Source organism: Octopus sinensis, linkage group LG14 (genome assembly GCF_006345805.1).
Source record: "Octopus sinensis linkage group LG14, ASM634580v1, whole genome shotgun sequence".
Classification (NCBI taxonomy): domain Eukaryota; kingdom Metazoa; phylum Mollusca; class Cephalopoda; order Octopoda; family Octopodidae; genus Octopus; species Octopus sinensis.
The window spans coordinates 66,032,522-66,050,021 of record NC_043010.1 but is presented as its reverse complement, the minus strand read 5'-3'; the positions used below and the strand labels follow the sequence as shown (position 1 = coordinate 66,050,021).

Here is a 17,500-nt window from a genome sequence, read left to right as displayed (position 1 = left end):
GCGTTAGTTTCACGAGCAGGCTGTTCCGTTGATTTGGATCAACCGGAACCCTCGTCGTCGTAACCGACGGAGTGCTTCCACATTATATGTGTGGAATATTGCAGGAAAGAGTCTCAAGACAAAAGTCTTCACACTGAGTCAACTTGCAGGAGACCTAATGGTAGGCCAAGAATAAAATACTTGGATACTACCCATAGTCTCTGTGGGTAATGTTTGGGGACCCTACAGCAAAGTGTAATGACAGTTGCTTCTGATAAGACCCTAATATAACAATGAATTTAGTAAAATAACTTAGTTATCATTAAGCTAGTGTTAGGAACATAAAATTGCGACTAAGGTTTGGTGGAAGATTTTAATTCAAAACTTATGAAAACAAGGCATTTCTATTCAGAGCCAGAGGCAGTTTCAGCCAGGTTGGTATCAAAAGGGTTAAGAATTGTTTCTCTATTATATATTTTAACCCTTTCATTACTGCATTTATTTTGAGATGCTCTGAGTTTCTTTCAATTACTTTAAATATAACAGAGAATTTAGTAAAATAACTTAGTTATCATTCAGCTAGTGTTTGGAACATAAAATTGTGACTAAGGTTTGGTGGAGGATTTTAATTCAAAACTTATGAAAACAAGATATTTATGCTACAGAGCCAGAGGCAGTTTCAGCCAGGTTGGTAACGAAAGGGTTAATCCTTTCTGTCAAAGAGTGTAGGCTTGAAACCTAAAAGACTTTTCCATTCTTCCTAATACACCTGCTTGTTGTTTCTACACCTGTCTTTGTCTTTTATTTTCTGTAAATTATATATATGTTGATAGTGTTCAGTAGTTGGTTCAGTATGCTGGCCACAGGAATATCTGCCCAGGAAAGTTGTACCTCATCTCACTCTCTCTCTCTCATGTACCCACTCTCTCTCTCTCCCTCTCTTATTATTATCCCCACTGCCACCATCAATACTACTTTTAATAAAATATCATCAACTCTCTCTACATTTCTTTGTCTCTCTTTCTCTCCCACTTTTTTTCTCTCTTTCTCTCCCTCTTTTTCCTCTCTTTCTCTCTTTCTGCTTGTCTTTGCCACCACCCTCATCGTCTCTATGCCTGCTATTTTACTCTCACCCCAGCACAAAGAGGTGTCATTGAATAGTGAGAGAGGGCGGGGTCAAAGTGTGACACACTGACACACAGCAATTAGTTTCCACATTTATTATATATATGTATATATACAGTTTCTGTCTTTCAAATCTACTCACAAGGTTTTGCTTGGCTTGGGGCTATAATGAAAGACACTTGCCCAAGGTACCATACTGTGGAACTGAATCCAGAATGATGTAGTTGGGGAGCAGACTTCTTAATCAGATACTCATATGTATGACTACACACACAAAAGTGAGTTTGGAGGGATATACTATCCTGGCACGTACCGTATTAGCTCTAATTACAATGACCAGCATTTAATGTCTGTGACTACAATTTCATGGTAATCACTCCATGAATTCTCCCGATGGGTAGTTCTGTGTACACTTCACTGGACAGTGAAAATTGTCTGGTGTACATCAGGGTCACCTGACTGGCTCCTGTGCCGGTGGCATGTAAAGAGCACCCACTATAGTCTCAGAGTGGGTGGCATTGGGAAGGGCATCCAGCTGTAGAAACATTGCCAGATCAGATTGGAGCCTGGTGCAGCCGTTGGCTCTCAAGACCTCAGTCAAACCGTCCAACCCATGCCAGCATGGGAAATGGATGCTAAACATGATGATGATGATGATGAGTATGGAGACTGGTACATCCACAAAAGTTTTTTTATAATCTTATACAGCATATTATAATGACCTACAAGTGTTTCTGCTGCAGTGACTACTCACTATTGTAAATGCAACCTTATATTATTGTCAGTGCAGCTTCATCAGGGTCCGTCCATTTGGTCATCCTCGAAGTGAACCCTGGTGAAGCTGCACTGACTGTAATGCAAATATATGTGCGTGTGTTTAAATATATATATATATATATATATTAATAAAAGGAATTCCAACCTTGTCTGATTTTCACGTTTTATTCACAATCTTATAATGATATAAGATAATATAATCATCATCATCATCATCGTCGTTTAACGTCCGTTCTCCATGCTAGCATGGGTTGGACGGTTCGACCGGTGTTTCTGGGAAGCCAGAAGGCTGCACCAGGCTCCAGTCTTATCTGGCAATGTTTCTACAGCTGGATGCCCTTCCTAACGCCAACCACTCCGTGAGTGTAGTGTGCTTTTTACGTGCCACCTGCACAGGTGCCAGGCGGGGCTGGCAACGGCCACGGTCAGATTGGGTGATTTTATGTGCCACCGCACGGAAGCCAGTCGAGGCGGTGCTGGATCGGCCACGAGTCGGATAGTGCTTTTTACGTACCACCAGACCAGGGATCCTGGCTGGTTCAATTCGATTTCGATTTCGCTTGGCCCCAACATGTCTTCACAAGCAAAGGGGGTTGGCATGGGTGCCTGTCGTACGGTCCGCATTGGAGTATTTTACGTGCCACGGCCCCGAGTCGGATAGTGCTTTTTACGTACCACCAGGCCAGGGATCCTGCTGGTTCAATTCGATTTCGATTTCGCTTGCCCCAACATGTCTTCACAAGCAAGGGGGTTGGCATGGGTGCCTGTCGTACGGTCGCATTGGAGTATTTTACGTGCCACGGCCCCGAGTCGGATAGTGCTTTTTACGTACCACCAGGCCAGGGATCCTGGCTGGTTCAATTCGGTTTCGATTTCGCTTGCCCCAACATGTCTTCGCAAGCATGGGGGGTTGGGATGGGTGTCTGTCGTCGGATGAGGTTCTATATCGACTTCGCTTGCCTCAACCGGTCTTTGTGTCCAAGGGAGGAAAGGCATTCATAAGTGGGCTGGGCTCACTTGTCCTGCCTGGTCTTCTCATGTACAGAATATTTCCAAAGGTCTCGGTCTCTGGTCATTTCCTCAGTGAGGCCTAAAGTTCGAATTTTTGAAGCATGACTGTCACCACTCCTACATGAACCTGAAGATTGAAGAATATAATGCATGAAAGTACTAGTTCAATCAGAATGAACATTTAACATTCTATTATTTTATTTTATTTTATTCTATTATATTATATTATCTTATATCATTATAAGATTGTGAATAAAACGTGAAAATCAGACAAGGTTGGAATTCCTTTTATTAATATATTCTTCTATACACAATCACACACACCCGTATATATATATATATATATATATTTTAAAGCCTAATGCTTATTCTGTTGGCATTTTGTTTGCTGAGCTGTTAATTTACAGGGATGTAAACAAACCAACATCTGTTGTCAAGTGGTGGTGGTGGTGGTGGGGATACACACACACACACAAAAACAAACACACATAAACACACACAGATATACGATGGGATTCTTTCAGTTTCTATCTACCAAATTCCACTCATTGGCCCAAGCCTATTGTAGAAGGTACGTGCCACACAATGGGACTGAACCCAGAACCATATAGTTGTGAAGCAAACTTCTTACCACACAGCTATGCCTGGGCCCCTCTCATGTATACATTTTTGCAATAATATTTTGTCTTACAGGAAAGTACCTTAATCAGATTTTTGGGGAGCTGCTGATCACGTGTTATAGTTTCTATAGAAATGCACTGAAATTGACATTTTCTGTCACATTTTGAGGGTTTAAGGGCTATGTGTATCTATGTACGTATGTATGTATGTACGTATGTACTTAGGATATGTATGTATCTATGTATCTATGTGCATGTTTGTATAATAATAATAATAATAATAATTGTGTACAGTGCTCAGGTGCACTACAACTCATCTAAAGTGTATATATAATCAGGTGTAGTTTCGGCGGATTTCGGAAAGCATGAGGGCCTTAAAGGATGCAGTGTCATGGCAGTCAACAACTGACGCAGGCAGTTTATTCCATGCTTCATGGGAGCTGTGTTGTTTTCTGACTTTGTAGGCATGTCCACGTGTGTTGGACACATGGAGATCAAAAAGGTGTTCAGTGTTGTTGTTGGTGAGGTGGTTGATAACCTTGTGGGTGTTTACCAAGTCCGTCGCCAGACGCCGGAGCTTCAGTGAATCCATGCCCAGGGAAACAAGGTGCTCATGTATGTATGTGTGTACGTATGTATGTACGATACGAGAGGAGTGTATGTAAGAGGATCAATTAATTATGATTTTAACAATCCTTCCATTTTCCTAAGCCCTGTAAAAGAACTTGGAAAGCTGGGCCTCCAACTAGGCCTTTCGTGATACTCTTTAAGCCAGGAACTTTTCAGCAACCCCTTGTATGTATGTGCATGATGTGTGTCTGTGTGTGTATAAGTTTATATCGTCATCGTCATCATCATCATCGTTTAATGTCTGCTTTCTATGCTGGCATGGGTGGGACAGTTTGACAAGAGCCGGCCTGGCGGAAGCCTGCACCAGGCTTTTCTGTGTCTGTTTTGGCAGGATTTTTACAGTTGGGTGCCCTTCTTAACAACCAAACCACTCAACAGAGAATATGTACATCCAGCTACTTACTACGTGTGAGTTGTTTTAGGTGCCTATGTAAAATTGAATTCGCATAAACAAATTCTTGGCCCCTTCACCCTTGTCCCAACAGCACATGTGTTGTTGCATGGATCAGAAATTGAATTAATTCTTGGAAGATCACAAGCCAAACAGCCTAAATCACATGCATGTGAGTGGATTTGGTAGATGGAAACTGAAAGAAGCCTGTCGTATATATATATTATATATATATATATATATATATATATATATATGTCTGTGTGTGTTTGTGTGTCTGTGTTTGTCCCCCTAGCATTGCTTGACAACCGATGCTGGTGTGTTTACGTCCCCGTCACCTAGCGGTTCGGCAAAAGAGACCGATAGAATAAGTACTGGGCTTACAAAGAATAAGTCCCGGGGTTGATTTGCGCAGCTAAAGGCGGAGCTCCCGCATGGCCGCAGTCAAATGACTGATAAATCGACCCCGGGACTTATTCTTTGTAAGCCCAGTACTTATTCTATCGGTCTCTTTTGCCGAACCGCTAAGTGACGGGGACGTAAACACACCAGCATCGGTTGTCAAGCAATGCTAGGGGGACAAACACAGACACACAAACACACAGACATATATATATATATATATATATATATAATATGATGATGATGATATATATATATATATATATATATTATATATACACGTACACACGCATGTATGGGTACAGGATGTCACAAACCATAAACAACATGAAATATGAAAACAAATGAGTTGAATACGCAAACAATGAAAGAAACAAATGGAAAACAGGACAGGTAACACACAAGGCATAAAGAACGACCTTTCGTCAGTTGTCGGCTGTCTAATGCTTGAAATGAGGAGCAGATTGACAGTCAACAACTGATGAAGGGTCGTTCTTTGTATTACTTGTCCTGTTTTCCCTTTGTTTCTCTTGTTTGCGTATTGAACTCACTTGCTTTTGTATTTCAAGTTATTTACTGTTTGTACTGATATATGCATGTATATATATATATATATATATATATATATATATATATAATATACACACTCTTTTTACTCTTTTACTTGTTTCAGTCCTTTGACTGCGGCCATGCTGGAGCACCACCTTTAATCGAGCAACTCGACCCCGGGACTTATTCTTTTTTTGTAAGCCCAGTACTTATTCTATCGGTCTCTTTTGCCGAACCGCTAAGTGACGGGGACGTAAACACACCAGCATCGGTTGTCAAGCAATGCTAGGGGACACACACACAAACACACACACATACACATATATACATATATATACATATATACGACAGGCTTCTTTCAGTTTCCGTCTACCAAATTCACTCACAAGGCATTGGTTGGCCCGGGGCTATATATATATATATATATATATATATATATATAAGGAGGCCCCCACTTTGGTCATGACTGACCGTGGGATTGCACCGAGAATGTTACCCTCCCAAGCACAAGTCCAGGCAAGGTTGTTTATGGAAGGCCAGCAGTCGCCCATGCATGCCAGCCTCCAATCTCCACACCACTGATGTTATCCAAGGGAAAGGCAAAGGCCAATACAGCTTGGCACCAGTGATGTTGCAACTCATTTCTACAGCTGAGTGAACTGGAGCAACATGAAATAAAGTGTCTTGCTCAAGAACACAACACACAGCTCAGTCCAGGAATATATATATATATATACATGTATAGTTGGGTACAAAAATTCAGGGTGAATACTTGATAGTTGTAAGCACCTGTATATACCATTCAGTGGTGTAGGTGATAGAGTATATTAATCAAAATAAAAACATGATTCAAAGGATTTAGCGGTACATATGTTTCGGGCCTTTATTAGATGGTTTTATAACAATGCATAATTGATGTAAATGTGTGTCTATGGCCTTCTTCAGCCACGTACAATTACTACTTCAAGGACATATATTACATTATAAGTTTTACGTTGGGGATGCAAATCCTCATAGTCGCGTACGACAGAGTGGGGCACCAACCCGAAATCGGTACGCGACTGAAGAAGGCCATAGACACACATTTACATCAATTATGCATTGTTATAAAACCGTCTAATAAAGGCCCGAAACATATGTACCGCTAAATCCTTTGAATCATGTTTTTATTTTGATTAATATATACATGTATATATACACGTATATATATATATACACACACATGTATATATATATATATATATATATATAATATATATATATATATATATATATATTCATATATATATACATATATATATATACATGTATATATATATATCATCATCATCGTTTAACGTCCGCTTTCCATGCTAGCATGGGTTGGACGATTTTGACTGAGAGCTGGCGAACCAGATGGCTGCACCAGGCTCCACTCTTGATTTGGCTGTTTCTACAGCTGGATGCCCTTCCTAACGCCAACCACTCTCTCTATATATATATCATCATCATCATCATCATATATATGTATATGTATGTATTTATTGACAATCAGAGTTGGTGTGGCTGAAACAAGGAAAAAGATACACGATATATATAACGTTGTATACTTTGCTGGTTCGTTATTCCGGGTGGTGGAAGGGTGGGGGGAATTGAAGTGGGGATGTTTGTGTAAAAAGGGTTAAGAAAAAGCCCTGATGAGGATCCCTTCTCGTTAGGTCCCTATGATGGATTGGTTAAGTGGGCAGGCACAGGTGAAAGTCGGGGTTAGAGAGATAAGCAATAATGATAGATGTACAAAGATGTCAGGGACAGACCCATAGCTATTAATCTCTCCCCCCCTCTCTCTCTGTATATACATAAGAAGGGTAGGACAGACACACGTTGTCTGACCCCTACTCTCTCTTTTTCTCTCTCTCTCACACACACACACACACTTTCTCTCTCTCCCCCCTTCTCCCTCTCCCCTCTCCCTTCCCCCTCTCCCTTTTTGCAGAATCACAAACATGTATGTAGAGTGAAGAAACACTCAGAGACACACACACACACACACACGCACACACACGCTGCACACACGCACACACACACACACACACGCTGCACACACGCACACACACACACACGCTGCACACACGCACACACACACACGCTGCACACACGCTGCACATACGCACACACACACACACACACACACACACTGCACATACGCACACACACACGCTGCACATACGCACACACGCTGCACATACGCACACACACACGCACACACACGCTGCACACACGCACACACCACACACACGCTGCACACACGCACACACACACACACGCTGCACACACGCACACACACACACGCACACACACGCTGCACACACACACACGCACACACCACACACACACACACACTGCACATACGCACACACACACGCTGCACATACGCACACACGCTGCACATACGCACACACACGCACGTAGGCACACATACACATACACTGTCTATCTCTTTGTCGTTCAGGCAGACACACAGACACACACACACACACACACACCACACACACACACACACACACACGGGTGTATATAGGAAGAATGAAGAAGCAGCTAGATAATTTTTTTTTTTTCCATATTGCTTGTTGGAAGTAGTTAATCATTTTTGCAACCCGGGGGGGGGAGGTGGGGGGGGTGGTCTTTGAAAACCACACTTCATTTCTCACCACTACCACCACCACAACCATCACACGGCACCCCACCTCCACAGGACACCCCACCTCCACATGACTACACTCTGCCACCCAGTCAATTTACCCCCATCATCATTGCCACCCCTCTTCCCCCCTCTTCCCTCCTCTTCCCCCCCTCCGGCCCCACTACTGCCACCACAGTCAACTAACATCATCATCATCATCATCATCATCATCATCATTATCGCTGTGGTCCTCCTTGGCTTTGCCAACACTAGTACCACCACCACCACCACCACCACCATCATCATCATCATCACCACCATCATCATCACCACCATCATCATCATCATCATCATCATCATCACCATCATCATCATCACCATCGTCGTCGTCATCATCATCATCATCATCATCATCGCTGTGGTCCTCCTTAACGTTTGCCACCACTACTACCACCACCACCACCACCACCATCATCATCATCATCATCATCGCCATAGTCACCACTGTTACTCCTCCACCACCTCCACTGCCATCGCCATCACATCACAACACAGCCACCCTTCACTGCCACCACCACCACCACCACCACCACCTCACCACCTCTTCCACCCCCCTCCCCCATCTAACCTATCTCCAACTCACTTTTTAACAGATTCACTTGTTTCAGGCCAGACAATGACAGGAAGAGGAGGAGGAGAAGGTGATGGAGGAGGAGGAGGAGGTGATGGAGGAGGAGGAGGAGAGGAGGACAGTGAGATGAAGATGGGACTTATATTATTAATGTGACCATGCCAACCAGCATATGTGCCCCACCCCTCTGTGTCATCCACATGTAGCCTCAACCTCCCCTCTCTCTTTCTCCCTGCCCTAATGCTGCTGCTGCTGTTTTTTTACCACCACCATCACCACCACCACCACCACCACCACCACCACCACCACCACCACCACAACTACTACTACCACCACTACTACTACTACTACTACCACTACTACTACTACTACTACTACTACTACTACCACTACCACTACTACTACTACTACTACTACTACTACTACTACTATACTACTACTACTACTACTACTACCACTACTACTACTACTACTGAGCACACATGTAGTGTATAGTCTGATATATGTGTATGCATATCCATGTGTGTTTGTTTTCATATATGTATGTGTTTGTATATATATATATGTAATTTATCGTCATCATTTAATGTCTGTTGTCCATGCTGGCATGGGTTGGACGGTTTGACCAGGGCTGGTAAGCTGGAAGGCTGCACCAGACTCCAGTCTGATTTGGCATCGTTTGCTACGACTGAATGCCCTTCCTAACACCAACCACTTTACAAAGTATGCATATCGTCCAACCTATGCTAGCATTATGATGATGATGATGATTTTACTTGTTTCAGTCATTCGGCTGCTGCCATGCTGGAGCACCGCCTTTAGTCAAGCAAATCAACACCGGGACTTATTCTTTGTAAGCCCAGTACTTATTCTATCGGTCTATTTTGCCGAACCGCTAAGTGACGGGGACGTAAACACACCAGCATCGGTTGTCAAGCAATGCTAGGGGACAAACACAGACACACAAACACACACGCATATATACTCTCTCTTTTACTCTTTTACTTGTTTCAGCCATCCGGCCGTATATATACATATATACGACGGGCTTCTTTCAGTTTCCGTCTACCAAATCCACTCACAAGGCTTTGGTCGGCCCGAGGCTATAGTGGAAGACACTTGCCCAAGGTGCCACACAGTGGGACTGAACCCGGAACCATGTGGTTGGTAGACAAGCTACTTACCATATGTATATATATATATATATGTATATAATAAATATTAGGGAATAAATCCAAATTTACAGGGAAAAAATCAGATTTAGGATTAAATCCAATTTTATAGTAAAATATTATAAAATATTATTAGAGACAAAACCACTATTTTGCAAAACAAACAAGGAAAGACTTAATCAATACATAAAATTTTAATAAATAGTCAAAAAAACCGCCACTACAATTGTTACTTGTCTTGATCGACAATCTTCAGGTGGACTTCCAATAAGTCAGTTTCAAATTATGACTTCATAATTTGAAACTGACTTATTGGAAGTCCACCTGAAGATTGTCGATCAAGACAAGTAACAATTGTAGTGGCGGTTTTTTTGACTATTTATTAAAATTTTATGTATTGATTAAGTCTTTCCTTGTTTGTTTTGCAAAATAGTGGTTTTGTCTCTAATAATATTTTATATATATGTATATATATGTGTGTGTGTATCTTTTATCTTTTACTTGCTTCAGTTATTAGACTGTGGCCATACCTTGAGGAATTTTAGTTGAATGAATCAACTCTAGTATTATTCTTATTTTTATGTCTAGGGATGTAAATACACCAACACTGGTTATCAAGTGGTGGTGGGGGACAAACACAACACACACACACACACACTTTCAGTCTACCAAATCCACTTTGGTCAGCCTAAGACTTTAGTAGAAAACACTTGCCAAAGGTGCCACAAATTGGGGCTTAAGCCAGAAGCTAACTTTACTACATGTATGTATGTATATATACATATATGTGTGTGTGATTGTGTATATGTGTGGAGGCACAATGGCCCAGTGGTTAGGGCAGTGGACTTGCAGTCGTACAATCACGGTTTCGATTCCCAGACCGGGTATTGAGAGTGTTTATTGAGCAAAAGCACCTAAAGCTCCACGTGGCTTTGGCAGGGGGTAGTGGTGAACCCTGCTGTACTCTTTCATCACAACTTTCCTTCACTCTTTCACCACAACTTTCCTTCACTCTTTATTCCTGTTTCTCTTGTACCTGTATTTCAAAGGGCCAGCTTTGTCACATGCTGAATTTCCCCGAGAACTACGTTAAGGGTACACACGTCTGTGGAGTGCTCTGCCACTTGCACGTTAATTTCACGAGCAGGCTGTTCCGTTGATCAGATCAACTGGAACCCTCGTCATTATAACTGACAAAGTACCATGACGATAATTAAATTGTTATGATCTGAGTTGGTTTTTTTGTGTATTATTCCTTTGCTGCCCTACTAAATGGTTCTCAGGAGCAGGTTTCTCACATGTATCCTATCTTTTACTTGGGGTGTGTATCCTATCTTTTACTTAGGGTCTAGATTCCTTTTTTTTTTTTATCACTTCCCCTTCCCTTTTGCAGACCGTTCATGGTGTGTTTCCATGTTGCTTGTGATGTTGTTTTGTTCTCAAAAAGTCTAAAGGGTCCCCTTGTTGCTATATGTTGTCTCCGCTTGCATGCTTGCCACTTTTAGTGGGTGAGTGAACTGGGTGCATTTTATTGTGGCACCAACACTAAGCAGGGTTACCTTGTAACATTGTAAGGGTCCTCGCAAGCGATTGATGTATATGTATCATCATCATCATCTTCATCATCATCATCATCATCATCATCATCATCATCATCATTTAACATCTGTTGTCCATGCTGGCATGGGTCGGATGGTTTGACCAGAACTGGAAAGCTGGGGAGCTGCGTCGGACTCCAGGACCTTGAGTGACTCTGTTGCTTCTGTTAAATATTAATAAATATATACTTACCAAATCAATAGATATGGCGTTTCAGGCAAGTAATTTCTACCATGGCCCCAGACTGACCAAAACATTGAGAGTGGATTGTGTAGGAAGAAACTGAAAGAAGCCTGTGGCACAAGCGTGGCTGTGTGGTAAGAAGTCTGCTTCCTAGGGAACCACATGGTTTTCTGTTCAGTCCTACTATGTGGCACTCTGAGCAATTGTCCCCTGCTTTGGTCCCTGACCACCCAAAATCTTGCAAATGGATTTGGCAGACAGAAACTGAAAGAAGCCCGTCACATATTACCTGGTGATCATGATAATGGTGGTGGTGGTAGTGATGGTAGTAGTAATTGTGGTGGTAGTTGTGGTGGTGGTAGTTGTGGTGGTAGTGGTGGTGGTTGTGGTGGTGGTGGTGGCGGTGGTGGTGGTGGTGGTGGTGGTGATGTTGGTAGTGGTGGTAGCAGTTGTGGTGGTAGAGGCTGTGTTGGTGGTGGTGGTGGTGATAGTGGTGGTGGTTGTGGTGGTGGTGTTGATTGTGATAGTGGTGGTGGTAGACTTGTAGTAATGGTGACAGTGGTGGTGGTAGTGGTTAGGATTTGGTAGATGAAAACTGAAGGAAGTCTATCAATATGTGTACATATTGTCATCGTCATTCAGTGTCCCTTTTCCCTGCTGGCATGGGTTTGACAGTTTCACTGGAACCATTACACCAGAGAGCTGTACCAGGTTCCAATCTGATTTGGCTGGGTTTCTACAGCTGGATGCCCTTCCTAACACCAACCACTTTACAGAGTCTGCTGGGTGCTTTTTAACATGGCACCACATGGGGGATTTTATGTAGCATTGCACAGGTGAGGAGTAGAAGAAAGAGTAATAAAAGAAGAAAAATCAAGAGGCGTAGGAGTGGCTGTGTGGTAAGTAGCTTGCTTACCAACCATATGGTTCTGGGTTCAGTCTCAGTGCGTGGCATCTTGGGCAGGTGTCTTCTACTATAGCCTCGGGTTGACCAAAGCCTTGTGAGTGGATTTGGTAGAAGGAAACTGAAAGAAGCCCGTCGTATATATGTATATATATATATGTGTGTGTGTGTATGTTTGTGTGTTTGTCCTCACAACATCGCTTGACAACCGATGCTGGTGTGTTTACGTCCCCGTAACTTAGCAGTTCGACAAAAGAGACCGATAGAATAAATACTAGGCTTACAACGAATAAGTCCTGGGGTCGATTTGCTCGACTAAAGGCGTTGCTCCAGCATGGCCACAGTCAGATGACTGAAACAAGTAAAAGAGTAAAAGAGAAGTGGGTGAAACTTAGCAGATTGTGTGTATGTAGGGGGGGGTGTTCAGGTGAAGGTGATCAATTGTAAGAGTGAAGGACGGAAGGGAGAGGAAGTGATGACTTTGTTTTAGTTCTTCCTGTGAGTTTGGCCTTGTACATTGGGCAACAAGATGTCTCCAATAATCCCAGTTTTCAGCATAATCACCCGTGTCCTTCCAGGTGAAGCTGAGTTGTTTTAGATATTCTTTGAAGGTGATGTGCTGTGTTTTCTTAGGTCTCCCTCTCTTTGTCCCTCTGGTGGGGCCTGTTCTATAGCTACCTTGGGCATTTGTTCTTCCAGCAGTCAGGAAACATAACCTGCTGGTCTTATTCTTCTTTCCACCTGAATCTCCTGGACAAAATGCCACTAGGCATATTACCTGGTATGCTAACAATTCTGCTAGCTTACCACCTTAATATTCATTTCTAGTAAAGGTACAATGGCCCAGTGGTTAGGGCGGCGGACTCGCGGTCGGAGGATCGCAGTTTCGATTTCCCGACTGGGCGTTGTGTATATTTATTGAGCAAAAACACCTAAAGCTCTACGAGGCTCCGGCAGGGGGTGGTGGCAACCCCTGTTGTACTCTTTCGCCCCCAACTTTCTCTCACTCTCTCTTCCTATTTCTTGAGTAACGCTGCGATGGACTGGCATCCCGTCCAGCTAGGGGGAACACATATGCCACAGAAACTGGGAAACTGGGCCTATGAGCCTGGCTAGCCTTGAAAAGGGCGCATAAATAAATAGAATATTCATTTCTGCAATAGGCACAAGACCTGAAATTTTGACAGGAGGAGGCTCGTTAATTACATCGACAATGGTTGATTGATATTTATTTTATCAACCCTGAAAGGATGAAAAGAAAAGTCAGCCTCAATGGAATTCCAGCTCAGGATGTAAAGACGGGTTAAATGCACCTGAACATTTTACCTGGTGTGTTAATGATTCTGCCAGCTCACTGTCTTATATACACTTTTACTCTCTTTTACTTGTTTCAGTCATTTGACTGTGGCCATGCTGGAACACTGCCTTTAGTCGAGCAAATCGACCCCAGGACTTACTCTTTGGAAGCCTAGTACTTATTCTATCGGCCTGTTTTGCTGAACCGCTGAGTTATGGGGACGTAAACACACCAGCTTCCGTTGTCAAACGATGTTGGGGGGACAAACAAGACACAAAATACTCACGCACAAACACACCACACACACACACACACACACACACATATATATATATATAATATATATATATATATATATATATATATATATATATATATATATATATATATACATATATATGTGATGGGCTTCTTTTCAGTTTCCGTCTGCCGAATCCTCTCACAAGGCTTTGGTCGGCACGAGGCTATAGTAGAAGACACTTGCCCAAGGTGCCACCCGGAACCATGTGGTTCGTAAGCAAGCTACTTACCACACAGCCACTCCTACACCTATATACTCCATATTAATACATAGTTTTTGCCTCTCGGTTCATTTGTACTCTTGTTGTTCATGCACACTAAACAACACACAATCACTGATGCATGCTTGCTTCATTTCTTTCTAGTTTTCACAGGTCCTCTGCATTTAGGGTCCAAATATTGCTACCTGTGTACACAGGCATCACACATTCTGCTTTTCAGTCTGAGAGAGAAACCTTTGTAATCAACAAAAGCAATAACTACCTGAACTTTCTTACTTTGGCTATTATGCTTTCAGAATATTCACCTCCACTGTTAATTAGATTAACTAGGCAGGTAACAAAAGCTGTCAACTGTTTTTAAGTAACCCTCTGAGCATTTGAAAGTGACTATTTTCTGTGTGCTCTTCATGTTTATAGCTCCTGTGCTTCTGCAACATGAAGGGCCTGCTTTCTCTGTTAGTTTGCCAGTTATCTCTCTGCACCTCTTGTATGTCCATAGTTTACATTGGATATAGAATTCCTATTTACTTCCATTCTGTATATCAAACAAAGCCGTTTCCCTGATAAGGTCAGGGTCCTATCTTATTTCCTACTTAACATGTTGGTCTCTGTTAAGTTAACTCTGAGTTAACTTAATTTATCGACCCCGAAAGGATGAAAGGCAAAGTCGACCTCGGCGGAATTTGAACTCAGAACCTAGCGGCAGACGAAATACCTATTTCTTTACTACCCACAAGGGGCTAAACACAGAGAGGACAAACAAGGACAGACAAATGGATTAAGTCGATTACATCGACCCCAGTGCGAAACTGGTACTTTATTTATCGACCCCGAAAGGATGAAAGGCAAAGTCGACCTCGGCGGAATTTGAACTCAGAACCTAGTGGCAGACGAAATACCTATTTCTTTACTACCCACAAGGGGCTAAACACAGAGAGGACAAACAAGGACAGGCAAATGGATTAAGTCGATTACATCAACCCCAGTGCGAAACTGGTACTTTATTTATCGACCCCGAAAGGATGAAAGGCAAAGTCGACCTCGGCGGAATTTGAACTCAGAACTTAGCGGCAGACGAAATACCGCTAAGCATTTCGCCCGGCGTGCTAACGTGTCTGCCAGCTTGCCGCCTTAATTTCTTCATTTCTTTCATTTCTTCCAGTCTTCATTTCTTTCTAGTCTTTACATGTCCTCTGCATTCACGGCTTACACCTCACTACCATGTAGTATTACTGTTCACATGCAAGCATCATATGAGAGAAAACTTTCATTCCCCACAGAGATAATAGTTCTCTGAACTTTCTCCAGCCAGTTCTTATTATAGCAACTATACATTCAGAACAACCTCCTGCTCCACTGCTAATTAGGTCTCCTAAGCAACAGAAACTCTGTATTACCTATAGGGACCCTCCTGGGCATTCATGGAAATTTATTCTCTTTGTCAATGGAATTTGTAGTTTGTGGTACCAGTGCTGGTGGCACATAAGGGAGCCATCCGAACGTGGCTGTAGCCAGCACTGCATTGATTGGCCTCCGTGCTGGTGGCACATAACAAACACCATCCGATCGTGGCCGTTACCAGCATCGCCTGGCCTCCGTGCTGGTGGCACGTAAAAAGCACCATCCGAGCGTGGCCGTTCGCCAGCCTCGTCTGGCACCTGTGTCGGTGGCACATATAAAGGACCCACTACACTCACGGAGTGGTTGGCGTTAGGAAGGGCATCCAGCTGTAGAAACACTGCCAGATCTGACTGGGCCTGGTGCAGCCTTCGGGCTTCCCAGACCCCAGTTGAACCGTCCAACCCATGCTAGCATGGAAAGCGGATGTTAATTGATGATGATGATGATGATGATGATGATGATGTGTTGCTAGTATTTATGCCACATACAAAGTTTACTTACTCTCTTAACTTCACTGCAATTCCACTGCATCGCTTGTCTGCCCATACCTTGCATTGAGTACACTATATGGAATCTCTACCTACTTCTTTCCTACATATCAAGCATATACCTTTTCCTGGGGGCAGTAGAGTCCTGTCTGTTTTCTTGCTTATTAGAATTTTGGTCTCTGCCAAGTTATCTTTAACCCTTTAGTGTTTAGACCGTCCATATCAGGCCAAAATTGTCTTCCTGTTTTATGCTCAAACCAACCAGCTCTGACCTCTCACACCTACCCTACAAAGTCATTCTAAAAATAAACAGGGACATCATCAAAATCTCAGAGTTACAAGATGCTGAACAATTAATTTAAAACAATGTGATTAAAGAGGCTTTACATTTGACAGAGTAATCTGAATGCTAAAGGGTTAAGGCCCTTTGATTTTGTGTGTATGTGTGTTTATGTGTCCGCGTTTGCCCTGTCACCCCACTGCTTGATGATTGGTGTTGGTTTGTTTATGTCCCTGTAACTTCAGCAGAAAAAATGCCTGATAGGATTAGTACCAGGCTTTAGTAAAATATCTTACGAGGGGGTGCCAAAAAGTTTCTGCCTTTAAGGGTATCCTGAAATGCCAGGCTGCAGGCCCAACCCTTTGAGTTCATTTACAGGGCTTAGAAGAACCACTGCAAAAAGTGTGTGAATCTGAGAGGGGAATATGTTGAATAAAATCATAATTATCTGATCCACCTGTATTTTCTTTTACCCAAAGCCAAGAACTTTTCAGCACCCCCTCGTAGTCATTACTAAGCAGGGGTTTGGAATATAAATTAAGGTTTTATGGAAGGTTTTAATTTAGATTACTTTAACCCTTTTGATACCAACCTGGCTGAAACCGTCTCTGGCTCTGTAGTACAAATGTCTTGTCTTCATAAGTTTTGACTTAAAATCTTCCACCAAACCTTAGTCACAATTTAGGTTCCTAATATTGGCTTAATGATAACTAAGTTATTTTACTAAATTCTTTGCTATATTTTAAGTAATTGAAAGGAACACAGAGCATCTCAAAATAAATGCAGTAACAAAAGGGTTAAAATATATAATAGAGAAACAATTCTTAACACTTTTGATACCAATCTGGCTGAAACCGGTTCTGGCTCCAAATGTCTTG

General features: G+C 42.5%; 1 long non-coding RNA gene across 1 annotated transcript in view; it reads left to right on the top strand.

Annotated features, from left to right (window-relative positions):
- The window catches only part of LOC115219245, a 44,775-nt gene that overhangs the window by 7,118 nt on the left and 20,157 nt on the right, over positions 1-17,500 (top strand). The gene's annotated exons all lie outside the window — the stretch shown is intronic.